Source organism: Oncorhynchus gorbuscha, unplaced genomic scaffold (genome assembly GCF_021184085.1).
Source record: "Oncorhynchus gorbuscha isolate QuinsamMale2020 ecotype Even-year unplaced genomic scaffold, OgorEven_v1.0 Un_scaffold_12366, whole genome shotgun sequence".
In the NCBI taxonomy this organism is placed as follows: Eukaryota; Metazoa; Chordata; class Actinopteri; order Salmoniformes; family Salmonidae; genus Oncorhynchus; species Oncorhynchus gorbuscha.
Genome location: NW_025754735.1, coordinates 1 through 8,693, shown reverse-complemented (window position 1 = coordinate 8,693; position 8,693 = coordinate 1). Strand labels below are relative to the sequence as shown.

Genomic DNA, 8,693 nt, shown 5'->3' with positions numbered 1-8,693 from the left:
GGATTTTAGTTTTAGATTCCGTCTCTCACAGTTGAAGTGTACCTATGATACAAGTTACAGACCTTTACATGCTTTGTAAGTAGGAAAACCTGCAAAATCGGCAGTGTATCAAATACTTGTTCTCCCCACTGTATATACAAGTGTAAAAAATGAAGACACTTTAGGATTGGTTTTCAGAGGATAAGGATTCCATCTCCTGAAGAGGGATGGTGGAGAGAGGAACAAGGAGACACCGCAGGGAGAGAGGTAGAGAGGAGGAGGAGATGGAGAGAGGTAGAGAAGAGAAGATGGAGAGAGAGAGGAGGAGATGGAGGGAGAGAGGAGGAGATGGAGGGAGAGAGGAGGAGATGGAGGGAGGAGGAGATGGAGATGGAGGGAGTGAAGAGGAGATGGAGATTGAGAGAGAGAGGAGGAGATGGAGGGAGAGAAGAGGAGATGGAGAGAGAGGAGGAGATGGAGGGAGGAGGAGATGGAGATGGAGGGAGTGAAGAGGAGATGGAGATTGAGAGAGAGGAGGAGGAGATGGAGGGAGAGAAGATGAGATGGAGGGAGAGAGAAGAGGAGATGGAGGAGAGAGAAGATGGAGAGAGAGAGGAGGAGCTGGAGAGAGAGGGTAGGAGATGGAGAGAGAGAAGATGAGATGGAGGAGAGAGAAGAGGAGATGGAGGGAGAGAAGATGAGATCTTATTTTACTGTTAAATTAATCTTCCATTGTTACACATCATTTTTTTGGTTCAGATTTAAAAACTACAGTTGTGAATCTAGCCATGGTGCCTTTACCAAGGTCAGAAACCATCAGGAACAACTAGAAACCTCTGGACTGTCCCCAAGACGTTTGGAGTGGACAGGAAGTGGTTGATGCAGAGAGAAGAAGAATAAGACCAGGGATGAGGGATATCAGGGATAGAATACCTCCAAGACGTTTGGAGTGGACAGGAAGTGGTTGATGCAGAGAGAGAGAAGAATAAGACCAGGGATGAGGGATATCAGGGATAGAAGACCTCCAAGACGTTTGGAGTGGACAGGAAGTGGTTGATGCAGAGAGAGAAGAAGAATAAGACCAGGGATGAGGGATATCAGGGATAGAATACCTCCAAGACGTTTGGAGTGGACAGGAAGTGGTTGGTGCAGAGAGAGAAGAAGAAGAAGACCAGGGATGAAGGATATCAAGGATAGATGACCTCCAAGACGTTTGGAGTGGACAGGAAGTGGTTGATGCAGAGAGAGAAGAAGAAGAAGACCAGGGATGAGGATATCAGGGATAGAAGACCTCCAAGACATTTGGAGTGGACAGGAAGTGGTTGATGCAGAGAGAGAAGAAGAAGACCAGGGATGAGGGATATCAGGGATAGAAGACCTCCAAGACGTTTGGAGTGGACAGGAAGTGGTTGGTGCAGAGAGAGAAGAAGAAGAAGACCAGGGATGAGGGATATCAAGGATAGATGACCTCCAAGACGTTTGGAGTGGACAGGAAGTGGTTGATGCAGAGAGAGAAGAAGAAGAAGACCAGGGATGAGGGATATCAGGGATAGAAGACCTCCAAGACATTTGGAGTGGACAGGAAGTGGTTGGTGCAGAGAGAGAAGAAGAAGACCAGGATGAGGGATATCAGGGATAGAAGACCTCCAAGACGTTTGGAGTGGACAGGAAGTGGTTGGTGCAGAGAGAGAAGAAGAAGAAGACCAGGGATGAGGGATATCAAGGATAGATGACCTCCAAGACGTTTGGAGTGGACAGGAAGTGGTTGATGCAGAGAGAGAAGAAGAAGAAGACCAGGGATGAGGGATATCAGGGATAGATGACCTCCAAGACGCTTGGAGTGGACAGGAAGTGGTTGATGCAGAGAGAGAAGAAGAAGAAGACCAGGGATGAGCGATATCAGGGATAGATGACCTCTAAGACGTTTGGAGTGGACAGGAAGTGGTTGATGCAGAGAGAGAAGAAGAAGAAGACCAGGGATGAGGGATATCAGGGATAGAATACCTCCAAGACGCTTGGAGTGGACAGGAAGTGGTTGATGGAGAGAGAGAAGAAGACCAGGGATGAGGGATATCAGGGATAGATGACCTCCAAGATGTTTGGAGTGGACAGGAAGTGGTTGATGCAGAGAGAGAGAGCAGCATGCACTACTAATCTATTCCTGTGTAATTAACTCACTCCTAATCTATTCCTGTGTAATTAACCACTCCTAATCTATTCCTGTGTAATTAACCACTCCTAATCTATTCCTGTGTAATTAACCACTACTAATGTATTCCTGTGTAACTAACCACTACTAATCTATGCCTGTGTAACTAACCACTCATAATCTATTCCTGTGTAACTACATTTACATTACATTTAAGTCATTTAGCAGACGCTCTTATCCAGAGCGACATACAAATTGGTGCATTCACCTTATGACATCCAGTGGAACAGTCACTTTACAATAGTGCATCTAAATCTTAAAGGGGGTGAGAGGGATTACTTATCCTATCCTAGGTATTCCTTAAAGAGGTGGGGTTTCAGGTGTCTCCGGAAGGTGGTGATTGACTCCGCTGTCCTGGCGTCGTGAGGGAGTTTGTTCCACCATTGGGGGGCCAGAGCAGCGAACAGTTTTGACTGGGCTGAGCGGGAACTGTACTTCCTCAGTGGTAGGGAGGCGAGCAGGCCAGAGGTGGATGAACGCAGTGCCCTTGTTTGGGTGTAGGGCCTGATCAGAGCCTGGAGGTACTGAGGTGCCGTTCCCCTCACAGCTCCGTAGGCAAGCACCATGGTCTTGTAGCGGATGCGAGCTTCAACTGGAAGCCAGTGGAGAGAGCGGAGGAGCGGGGTGACGTGAGAGAACTTGGGAAGGTTGAACACCAGACGGGCTGCGGGGTTCTGGATGAGTTGTAGGGGTTTAATGGCACAGGCAGGGAGCCCAGCCAACAGCGAGTTGCAGTAATCCAGACGGGAGATGACAAGTGCCTGGATTAGGACCTGCGCCGCTTCCTGTGTGAGGCAGGGTCGTACTCTGCGGATGTTGTAGAGCATGAACCTACAGGAACGGGCCACCGCCTTGATGTTAGTTGAGAACGACAGGGTGTTGTCCAGGATCACGCCAAGGTTCTTAGCGCTCTGGGAGGAGGACACAATGGAGTTGTCAACCGTGATGGCGAGATCATGGAACGGGCAGTCCTTCCCCGGGAGGAAGAGCAGCTCTGTCTTGCCGAGGTTCAGCTTGAGGTGGTGATCCGTCATCCACACTGATATGTCTGCCAGACATGCAGAGATGCGATTCGCCACCTGGTCATAAGAAGGGGGAAAGGAGAAGATTAATTGTGTGTCGTCAGCATAGCAATGATAGGAGAGACCATGTGAGGTTATGACAGAGCCAAGTGACTTGGTGTATAGCGAGAATAGGAGAGGGCCTAGAACAGAGCCCTGGGGGACACCAGTGGTGAGAGCGCGTGGTGAGGAGACAGATTCTCGCCACGCCACCTGGTAGGAGCGACCTGTCAGGTAGGACGCAATCCAAGCGTGGGCCGCGCCGGAGATGCCCAACTCGGAGAGGGTGGAGAGGAGGATCTGATGGTTCACAGTATCGAAGGCAGCCACTACTAATCTATTCCTGTATAATTAACCACTACTAATCTATTCCTGTGTAACTAACCACTACTTTTTATTTATTTATTAATATAGATTTTTATTTATCCAGGTCGGCCAGTTGAGAACAAGTTCTCATTTACAACTGCGACCCAGACCAAGATAAAGAAAAAGCACATGAACAACACAGAGTTACACATGGAGTAAAACAAACATACAGTCAATAATACAGTAGTAGGAAAAGTCTATATACAGTGTGTGCAATGTAGTATAGCAGATTAGGAGGTAAGGCAATAAATAGGGTAGTAATTGCAATTTAGCAATTTAAACACTGGACTGAATGGTAAATGTGCAGAAGATGAATGTGTAAAATATACTGGGGTGCAAAGGAGAAGAAAAAAATACACAGTGGGGATGAGAGTTGATGAGGTATTTACAGATGGACTATGTACAGGCAAGAAAGACCTGTAAGCTGCTCTGACAGCTGGTGCTTAAAGTTAGAGAGGAGATATAAGACTCCAACTTCAGTGATTTTTGCACTGCTCCAGTCATTGGGCAGAGAACTGAAGGAAAGGTGACCAAAAGGGAGGAACTGGCTTTGGGGGGCGGCAGTGAGATATACCTGTTGGGAGCACGTGCAACGGGTGGGTGCTGGGCTATAGAGACCAGTGAGCTGAGATAAGGCGGGGCTTTTACCAAGCAGAGACTTGTAGATGACCTGGGAGCCAGTGGGTTTGGCGACGAATATGCAAAGCAGGGCCAGCCAATGAGAGGAGGCAGGTTGCAATGGTGGGTAGTATATGGGGCTTTGGGTGACAAAACGGATGGCATCAGATAGACTGCATCCAATTTGCTGAGTGAATATTGGAAGCTATTTTGTAAACACATCGATCAAGTTAAGGATTGGTAGGATGGTCAGTTTACGAGAGTATGTTTGGCAATGAGGAAGGATGCTTTGTTTGCGAAATAGGAAGCCTAATTTTAGATTTAATTTTGGATTGGAGATGTTTAATATGAGTCTGAAGGAGAGTTTACTGACTAGCCAGACACCAAGATTTCTGTAGTTGTCCACATATTCTAAGTCAGAACCGTCCAGAGTAGTGACACCAATCTAATATATTCCTGTGTAATTAACCACTACTAATATATTCCTGTGTCATGCAGGCCCAGACACAAGACATCGTCCCTAATTCATTGGCTTCAGCATCGAAAGAAGTTCAAGACATCAAGGTAATCAATAAGACAATAATGGATGACTGTACGATGGTCAGATGTTCTGAACTATACCTTGGTTGTTGGGGAACGTTGTCTGAACGTTACCACTACGATGTCCTTTGAATGAGTCCCAAATGGCATCCCATTTCAAACATAGTGCACTACTTTTCTCTCCAGTCTTCTAAATCCTCTTCTTCCAGTCTTCTAAATCCTCCAGTCTTCTAAATCCTCCTCTTCCTCCAGTCTAAAACACTCCTAAATCCTCCTCTCCAGTCTTCTAAATCCTCCCTCTTCCTCTCCCCAAATTTCTAAATCCCCTCCTCTTTCTTCTCCAGTCTTCTGAATCCTCCACTTTCAGTCTCAAATCCTCTTCTCCAGTCTTCTAAATCCTCTTCTTCTCTCCAGTCTCTAAATCCTCTTCTTCTCTCCAGTCTTCTAAATCTTCCTCTCTCTCCAGTCTCTAAATCCTCTTCTTCTCTCCAGCCTTCTAAATCCTCCTCTTCTCTCCAGTCTAAAACACTCCTCTTCTCTCCAGTCTTCTATATTCTCCTCTTCTCTCCAATCATCTAAATCCTCCTCTTCTCTCCAGTCTTCTAAATCCTCCTCTTCTCTCCAGTCTTCTAAATCCTCCTCTTCTCTCCAGCCTTCTAAATCCTCCTCTTCTCTCCAGTCTTCTAAATCCTCCTCTTCTCTCCAGTCTTCCAAATCCTCCTCTCTCTCCAGTCTCTAAATCCTCCGCTTCTCTCCAGTCTTCTAAATCCTCCTCTCTCTCCAGTCTTCTAAATCCTCTTCTTCTCTCCAGTCTTCTAAATCCTCTTCTTCTCTCCAGTCTTCTAAAACCTCTTCTTCTCTCCAGTCTCTCCTTCACAGTGTTCGACATGTCTGGCCAAGGGCGATACAGAAACCTCTGGGAACATTACTACAAGTGGGTCTGTTCACACACACACACACACACACACACACACACACACACACACACACACACACACACACACACACACACACACACACACACACACACACACACACACACACACACACACACACACACACACACACACACACACACACACACACACACACACACACACACACACACACACACACACACAGTGATAAACACACACACACACACAGTGATACACACACACACATGGTAGGTAGGTAGTACTGACAGTGAATCATGTTGACCCTTGCCCCCTCTCACCCACCAGGGAGGGTCAAGCCATCATCTTTGTGGTGGACAGTGGAGACAAGTTGAGGATGGTGGTCGCTAAAGAGGAACTGGACACCCTCCTGAACCACCCAGGTGAATCATCTTCCTCATTATACACTCCTGAACCACCCAGGTGAATCATCTTCCTCATTACACCCTCCTGAACCACCCAGGTGAATCATCTTCCTCATTACACTCCTCCTGAACCACCCAGGTGAATCATGTTCCTCATTATACACTCCTGAACCACCCAGGTGAATCATCTTCCTCATTATACCCTCCTCAACCACCCAGGTGAATCATCTTCCTCATTATACTCTCCTGAACCACCCAGGTGAATCATCCTCCTCATTATACCCTCCTGAACCACCCAGGTGAATCATCTTCCTCATTACACACTCCTGAACCACCCAGGTATCAATATAACGACTAACCAACACATGATAACGTGAACCGAGCCAATAGTATTCTTGGATACCAGATCCGAGAGACTTGTCAAGACTGTTGTTTTTTTAAATGCTGGTTAATTATCATTATATGCAGGCAGTCTTTTTAACGTAATGTCCCTTTACCTCCACAGTTAAACGCCTGGTCTTTTTAACGTAATGTCCCTTTACCTCCACAGATAACGCCTGGTCTTTTTAACGTAATGTCCCTTTATCTCCACAGATAACGCCTGGTCTTTTTAACGTAATGTCCCTTTATCTCCACAGTTAAACGCCTGGTCTTTTTAACGTAATGTCCCTTTACCTCCACAGTTAACGCCTGGTCTTTTTAACGTAATGTCCCTTTACCTCCACAGATAACGCCTGGTCTTTTTAACGTAATGTCCCTTTACCTCCACAGATAACGCCTGGTCTTTTGTTGTGTTGATCTGTAGATCACATGGTCCCTATCAAGGGCACAGCTATTGACCACAGACTGTACAGTACCTGAGAGACCTTACAAATAATTGTATGTGTTGGTCATTAAAAAATCATTATTTACTATTGGGGGTTATCAGGGGTATTGTGTGAAGGTCAGTGACCCCCCCTAAAATCCGAATTGATTCCATTTTAAATTCCACCCTGTAACACAGCTTTCTGAATGTTTGTGTCCCTGATTCTAACCTTGTCTCTGTGGACGTAAAGCACCGCCTGATTCTAACCTTGTCTCTGTAGACGTAAAGCACCCCCTGATTCTAACCTTGTCTCTGTAGATGTAAAGCACCCCCTGATTCTAACCTTGTCTCTGTAGATGTAAAGCACCGGGGATCCCTGATTCTAACCTTGTCTCTGTAGATGTAAAGCACCCCCTGATTCTAACCTTGTCTCTGTAGATGTAAAGCACCGTCTGATTCTAACCTTGTCTCTGTAGATGTAAAGCACCCCCTGATTCTAACCTTGTCTCTGTAGATGTAAAGCACCCCCTGATTCTAACCTTGTCTCTGTAGATGTAAAGCACCCCCTGATTCTAACCTTGTCTCTGTAGACGTAAAGCACCGCCTGATTCTAACCTTGTCTCTGTAGATGTAAAGCACCCCCTGATTCTAACCTTGTCTCTGTAGATGTAAAGCACCGCCTGATTCTAACCTTGTCTCTGTAGATGTAAAGCACCGCCTGATTCTAACCTTGTCTCTGTAGATGTAAAGCACCACCTGATTCTAACCTTGTCTCTGTAGATGTAAAGCACCCCCTGATTCTAACCTTGTCTCTGTAGATGTAAAGCACCGCCTGATTCTAACCTTGTCTCTGTAGATGTAAAGCACCGCCTGATTCTAACCTTGTCTCTGTAGATGTAAAGCACCGCCTGATTCTAACCTTGTCTCTGTAGATGTAAAGCACCGCCTGATTCTAACCTTGTCTCTGTAGATGTAAAGCACCGCCTGATTCTAACCTTGTCTCTGTAGATGTAAAGCACCGCCTGATTCTAACCTTGTCTCTGTAGACGTAAAGCACCGGCGGATCCCCCTGCTGTTCTTTGCCAACAAGATGGACGTGAGAGACGCCCTGTCTTCTGTCAAGGTCTCCCAGCTCCTCTGTCTGGAGAACATCAAGGACAAGCCCTGGCACATCTGGTAGATTACTGCACCTGTACATAGCCCACCTATAATTTAGCCCAAACAGCTACCTCTTTCCCTACTGTATCTACTGGAGAACATCGAGGACAAGCCCAGGCACATCTGGTAGATTACTGCACCTGTACATAGCCCACCTATAATTTAGCCCAAACAACTACCTCTTTCCCTACTGTATTTATTTTATTTATTTATTTATTTTGCTCCTTTGCACCCCATTATTTTTAATATCTACTTTGCACATTCTTCCATTGCAAATCTACCATTCCAGTGTTTTACTTGCTATATTGTATTTACTTCGCCACCATGGCGTTTTTTGCCTTTACCTCCCTTCTCTCACCTCATTTGCTCACATCGTATATAGACTTGTTTATACTGTATTATTGACTGTATGTTTGTTTTACTCCATGTGTAACTCTGTGTTGTTGTTGTGTGTCAAACTGCTTTGCTTTATCTTGGTCGGGTCGCAATTGTAAATGAGAACTTGTTCTCAACTTGCCAACATGGTTACATAAAGGTGTTCTCAACTTGCCAACATGGTTACATAAAGGTGTTCTCAACTTGCCAACATGGTTACATAAAGGTGTTCTCAACTTGCCAACATGGTTACATAAAGGTGTTCTCAACTTGCCAACATTG

General features: G+C 45.9%; 1 pseudogene; it reads left to right on the top strand.

Annotated features, from left to right (window-relative positions):
* The first annotated feature begins 4,731 nt into the window (after positions 1-4,731).
* Positions 4,732-8,080, top strand: LOC124030527 (annotated as a pseudogene).
* The last annotated feature ends 613 nt before the right edge of the window (positions 8,081-8,693 follow it).